The sequence below is a fragment of the Bombus impatiens genome, unplaced genomic scaffold, assembly GCF_000188095.3.
Source record: "Bombus impatiens unplaced genomic scaffold, BIMP_2.2 scf_1506, whole genome shotgun sequence".
NCBI classification, from domain to species: domain Eukaryota; kingdom Metazoa; phylum Arthropoda; class Insecta; order Hymenoptera; family Apidae; genus Bombus; species Bombus impatiens.
Window position 1 is genome coordinate 244,495 of NT_177925.1, and position 6,738 is coordinate 251,232.

The 6,738-nt window shown below is 42.7% G+C and overlaps 1 long non-coding RNA gene across 1 annotated transcript; it reads right to left on the reverse strand.

Moving 5' to 3' along the window:
• Nucleotides 1–616: 616 nt before the first annotated feature.
• LOC117152413 lies at nt 617–3,627 on the reverse strand. Its single transcript, XR_004462797.1, has 3 exons — nt 2,929–3,627; nt 2,591–2,812; nt 617–2,469 (listed from the first exon to the last, which is right to left on the reverse strand). It is a non-coding gene; the product is annotated as an uncharacterized LOC117152413 (long non-coding RNA).
• Nucleotides 3,628–6,738: the final 3,111 nt, after the last annotated feature.

The window sequence follows — 6,738 nt, forward strand, 5'->3', positions numbered from 1 at the left end:
CGCTCGTCTTTCTCCCTTAAATCGTAAAAACCAAGGTGCGGATCTGTCGTAGCCGTGGATATTCTGGAAAACCCTGTATGACTGAGAATGCCCCCTGGGCTACGCCCTACGAACTGTGCTTCATGTTATTTGGAAACTCCATTTTCTAGTTACTTTTCCATCATTCTCTCTCTAATCAAACCCGTACGCGAAATTTAAATTCCGACAGGAGTTGAATAAATTTGTCTCTAGCAATTTTGCAACTATGCCATTTTGACTCTTTTTTAAGGCACGAAAGCTCTAACGTTTCTTCCACTTTCCCTCGTTTAACGTTATTATTGACACGCGTGGAATACCTATAGCGAAACTACTACACATGCAGCTTGGCTTACGTAACGCTAGTTAGACAATCCAGGGTTAACGAACTCGTGTTTATACATCGTACTTAATCGTGTTTACATCGAGAACGGATAAAAAGCAAGCAACCTTTTGTTATAGATTTCATGTTTATATTATGCATTGCAATGTTGTTGACATAGCAGGTAGGTCTAATAAATTCGCAGACATTAGATACTATAACTATGCGTATTACAATAATAACGAGGTCCAATAACAGATAGCTAGAAAACCAGTAAAATGCACGCGTAGAAAATCTAATCTCATCGAATGTTTGTTTAATATCTGTCCATATTATATAATTACATCGTATCGCTGCAAGTAGATTGAATGGGCATTGTACGTGCGTATGCTGAAATTATTAATTATATGGGTATTAATTGTCCATTTCTGATCGAACCACTATAAAACTGTAAGCCACCGATGGTAGGTCAGGGTTAAGTGGTATGAAAGGTATAAGTGGTGCAACAGACGTAATATCTAACCAGCTCACTTGTTTAATGAGTTCTATGCGTATATCGTACAATCAACCAACGATTTCACCTACCATTACAATGTATTTATTGTTTTATTGGTCGAAGTTTTAAGCGATGTCGTATACGTGAATTAATTTCGAATTTTTGATACAACTCGCTGTAACAGACAGTTACTCGAAGAATAAAACGTCGCTATGTAGATAGTTAAACTAATTATGGTCACCTATCTACATAATAAACGAAGTATCGTATATAACAATAAAAATAGATTAAAGAAAATTATTTAGCAATTCGGTGAACGATTACGAAGATCAACAGGCGTATATCAGTTTACTCACCCTTGGTTTCGATCGATGAACTCCGATCTTGTGGTCTTAGGACACTGCACTCTATTACAGTCAACACGCGAATGTTCAATAATAGATCACTACAGCACCACTACGGTTTTTTTTCAATATCGCAAAGTTCATCCATAAATCTTAAGAAACGATAATGTTTATTTACGAGTTGTACCGCCACAAGGAGACTTCATTGATGACTGTTTGCCCTGGGTCAAGGACGTTTAGTTTGCGACTTCCCATAACTCCTACGGCATGATTCTTCGGCTGAATCATCTTTTTTTTTGGAGGGGGGCGGGTAAACGAAGTTTGCCTCTCTATTTTCTTGAAAATACACCCGTTAATTTGACCTTTCTACTTTTCAAAAGTTAGATATATGCAATAAATATTGCATCCCTTGGTTTTTGGAAATTTAAGATGTTCTCTTCTTGCACGAATTTTTTTCGTACGTCTGTAGTGTCCCTTATTTCAAGAATGAAGTATTTTTATAACTGGATAACCTTCTGGAAAAGACATTGGGTCAAAGAGAGCGACGGTGTATTCCATAACTCTATTTATTTTTCCTCGAAGCCAAGGGGCAGCGTAGTGCGTTTCCATTAGCGCTCTATATTTATAACGTCACAACATCTATCGGGTTTATGCACTGAACGACCATCTACTCTTCAACGATTGTTGCTCCTTTTCTCTTCTCTCGCTTCTTCGAAGAACATTCTCTCCAAACACTTAATATAAACCACTTCGATCAAAGTCCCGATGGATCCTTTTGCGCGTTCCCCACTCTCAAAACAAGTGTCATTCACTGATTACTCGTCATTGAGTTCCGAACAACGTGTTTACTTACAAACCTCGTAACCTTGTCTAAGAATACAACGATCTAATCGAACTTTGAATAAACAACGATCCTTGGCCATCGCGTTTTCTAAATGGAATTCGAAGGATTATTCCTCGAGGCGTCCCTTTCGTCACGGTAGCCCGTCTAAGATAAACAAACACTGTTGTAAATAGAGCTGCGACTAAGCAAAGTAATTATTTACACGGTTCAAACCCAGAGGAAAGATAGGAAGTCGAGACAGGACCGTGGAACAGGAGTCAGGGCGACCATGTGCTTCGCGAGTCTCACGAACATAACTGCGCTTGCGCCCCTTCCCTATGACTGACCCCTGCAAACGTCACACAAGCTCTTTCGAACGCTCTTTTTCCCCCCCGTCCTCTGCTCGTTCTCATCCTCGTCCTCGTCCTTTGGTTGGTATTCTTTGCGCCGGCTACAGAAGACGGATATGCTGTAAAAGCATACGTCGAGTGAACTGTTACGGCTACCGTGTCGGCCATCTAAGCGTTGCGGCCTTCGAGAAGAAAAGGGGTGGCTGACGTGGCTGCGGTTGTCCGAGGTAACGTACTTACCTACACGCGTACTCGTCGTCGGATGACTGTATTTCTTCCTCTCGTCAAGACGACTCGTTCACTGTCCACTTTAATCGCTGCTCCCGTGCTCGCATACCGCGTTTACCGTGGCTAAGACTTCTTCGTGCGTCAGGCACTTCACCGCGCGTCCTCGTAACTGATTCGAAAGGACAGCAAGCGAAGGGTAACCGTTCGAGTGGGCGTTATTTAATGGATCGCGTTCTAGACGAAGACATCAAAAATAAATAGATTAGACTGGGAATCGTGGCGACAGTGACGAGATAGTTCTGTCTGCCAACGATAATTCAATCAAATTTATCGATAACACCAACACTAACTTTCATTTACCCTCGGTCCTTCCATTTAATCGTCGGTGAAGCCGAATTATTGAAAAACGAAACGTCGCAATTGAGCCAATATCGCGAACCAGCACCACCACCACGATCGCGTTGTCTTTATTTCTGCTTAGAACAACCGACGTCTCTCGAACGAAAGCTCAATGTCGCTATCTCCATCGATGTACTCATCGAACCTATCTCCCGTACTTTCTGGTACATATCATGATGGTGCGCGATCGAAGTCGCGGACAACACCAACACTGGATACTTGTGGCGACCCTTCCACTGCGCTCGAGGCGCATCCTGTGCACCCGATGCACCCCCTTTTACGCACTTGCTCCGGCTGCCGGCGTACTTCCTTCCAGGTATACCCATGCGCACTGCACGAAAAACGAAAGAGGCAGCATCGTCGAAGAAGGTGAAGCTTATTCGTGTATCGAACATTCGCGTCACGTTGGTAGTCAGTAGGAAGCCAGCGGTCACAAACACGAAAGGTTACGAACCAATGGCGACGAATGGGCGTTTACGCGATGCCTCTCTTTCTGTCTATTAAATCGGCAAAAGATGTTCATTTTCCGCCAGCTCGTTGACCGTCAATTAAATTTTCCAAGAAGAAACTACGTCCTGATTTTACCCTCGTGTTCTTTTCGATCGATTCCGCCGAACTCCGCCGACCGCGGATTAATATAAGTAACCTTCGTCGTCTCCTTGATAATTAACGACTCGTTGATATCGACGTTCTTTATTTACCTTCGCGAACGCGCATTTATTACTTTAGAGTGGAACGATCCGTGTCTTTGAATTATTTATCGAATTCATTCATAAACTTTGAAATTCATACGATTTTACTCTCGTAGATTGCAAGATAAACATCTCGATGGTATAATCGATTTTTTTATTTCTCGTTTATCTTCCCTTCTCTTCTTCGTCGAGGGATTACGAAACCGGTGCAAAGTATTCGTAGATTACACGCGCAAAGAATTCGTGATAAAAATAACCTGAAAGAAGACCCTAATGCTTGCAATTTGAAACTCGTTCCTCTCTGCCTCGCGACGTCAATAACTTACGCGAGTTTTCTTTGAACCGACAGAATTCTCCACACGTAGACATTAAGATAAACATGGCGTTCTATAGTTTCGTGGATCAACGAATTAGCCATTTGGCTAATCTCCAGCTTCTAAAAATGTTTCTGGATACGAACAAAGTGAGAATAGCGTTCGGAAGACGACGGGCATAGGGATATTCCCTTAGATCTTATTTCGAATACTCAAGTTCGCGAAATGGGGACAATTTAGCGGGCGAAATCGATCGAAGACGTTCGAACGGTTGGCTGCAGGATGGTCAAACATCGTAGACATTTGTCGGAAGATTGTATTCCTGGGAATCGCTCGTTTGCGAACGGACAGCGACCAAGAAACTCGTACAAATGAAAAAATACACAGAGACGGGAAGTCGTCTCGTAAAATTTGTGATTTGCATGCGTTATAAATTACACGATAAGAGCATAAAATCCTGATTGCTTCATACGCGTTATAAACCTGTTGTCATGCACGATCTTTGATGCAAATCGTTGCGTGTTATTGCCATTGATACGTTCGTGTGCGGGGGAATAGAACACGCCTTTGTAGTTACTTTGTCCGTCGAAGAACGCGAACACAGCCGCTTACCGACGCAAACGGTGACACCGATCCTAAAAACCAACAATTTAAACGTTTCTCCCGATCGCGATAAGAAATTGTTACCTCGGAACAATGTGGTTACGCGATGACTAAACTTCGTTCCAAGAAATCGCGCTTCCGGCTCACTTTTCAAACTCTCCATAACTATAATTCGTATTTCTGAGACCTTGCAACGAGAAGAATCTAACGTTCTATCGAACGTAACTGGTGGAAAATTTCGTACGAAATTATAGTTTTTCAAGCGTGTTATACTTTTATATCTCTTCGGAACTTTGGCCGCGTAAATGTTGTAGAGTTCGCGGAACGCAGAAAGGGAAAGCGCAAGGCGAATCTCATTGTCTGCAATTCGTGTAGCTTTCGGAAGGATTGCCGCGTATAAAAACTCAGGTCGAAATCGAAAACATAACCTACTTTCACTTCTAAGGATTCAGCTGCATGCCAGACCAGCGTTCCATGAAGAGAAACAAAAAAGAAAAGGGGGGCAGGGGACAACAGCGTACAACCCCGACTAGACGAAACAAGGGAGAACGAGGAGAAAGTACGGTACCTGCGTGCATGCTTCGGAAACCAAAAGAAACTATCGATGCCGATCTGAAGAGCGTGCATAACTCGGGATTAAGAAACAGGTTTCAAGGAAATAACTTTTCCTGAAAACTCGCGAGCCTATGGAAAACGTTCGGCGAGGATAATTTGCGATTCTCTTTAACGCGCTGCTGTTGAGGCTTTAATAAACATCTATTTTTTATAGCCGCCACTTTTTTTCACTGTTACCAAATTTTTACAAACATTTAGACAGCCCACTGACTTACGCGTATACCATTTTTTACTAAGAAAAAATAATCTACCGATAAATCCAAAAGGTAAGATTTAAAAGACGGTCGTGAAAATTAATTGCGAGAAGAATATAACACACGTCGGAGAATTTAGCGTCAGATAAAATCTGTAACACGCTCGGCTGGAACCCTTCGTACCAGAATTCCCGCGTAATTTAACGCATCTAAATGTCTCCCTCATTTAACACCACACGGATTTATATCGTATTCGAGCGACAATGACGAGCCATTGTTTTTATCGCGCACCGTGCTCGCTTCGCTTTATCTAGATCTTTTGCGCCGATCGAGATAAAATAAGGACTCGAATTTCCATACGAATTAGACAACGGCGATAACGCTAGGTAAATTACGATGTTAAATTCGGAGTTAAACGGTCGTGGGCGTTATTTATCGCGGTGCGAACGGCGCGCGACACTATCCAAATCCGTCTCGATTGTTCCTGCTACGCGAAAACAATCGTACTCCCTGCTATGTTATTCCGTGCTAACAAGCTACCGTTTTGTAAACTTTGTTTGCTCTGTCGGAACGCGTGGCTGGTCGAAAGACAAGATTGCGTAAAGAATGCGCAACTGAATCCCAGTTGTTTATCAAACCAACGAATTCAAGTTCTTTCACGCGGATTCTTTGACAAAGAAGAAAAAGAAATATGGGAGGAATTATACGAGCCACTTATTCGCCGTTAACTCCACGAGATAAAAAGTAGAAAAAATCGATGAAATTATAAAAGAATCGATAAAATACTTTGATGGTAAAGTTTCAGAGATCTCCGAAGTTGAAGTTAACTGTAATATCGTAACTTATGGCTCGTATATTACGCGGATATATACGAATGTTTTCATACAGCAACGGACAAAGAAATTCAGAGAAAAACTCTACACAATCCGCGAACCTTCGTAAAAAGCAATATTATTTAAACGTGCCAGTTTGTCCGAGCAAGGTGATCTCAGCGACGGCATTCGGATCACCTTGACGGTTCACATACCTTCCCTGGTAGATGCGTCGAAGTTGTTCAACGAACGAAACGTTGCGGTTATACGATCGGCAACCAAGTTGATTTGCAAACGAGCAGAGGGTGGTGTATCGACAAGGAGCTCAATCTGATCGAGGACTAAGGGAGTCGGATGGAGAACGCGTGGGGAGGATGAAGGCATTGCTTAACATTTACGAGGACTTTGCATCCGGTGGTCGATAACGCGGTGATCCCGACCTGCGCGAGTATTTTCCTGCATCGAGAAAATGCACACGAGAGTCACATGGCGCATGGTCGCGATACGTGAAAACGGCTGACGGCGGCAGCC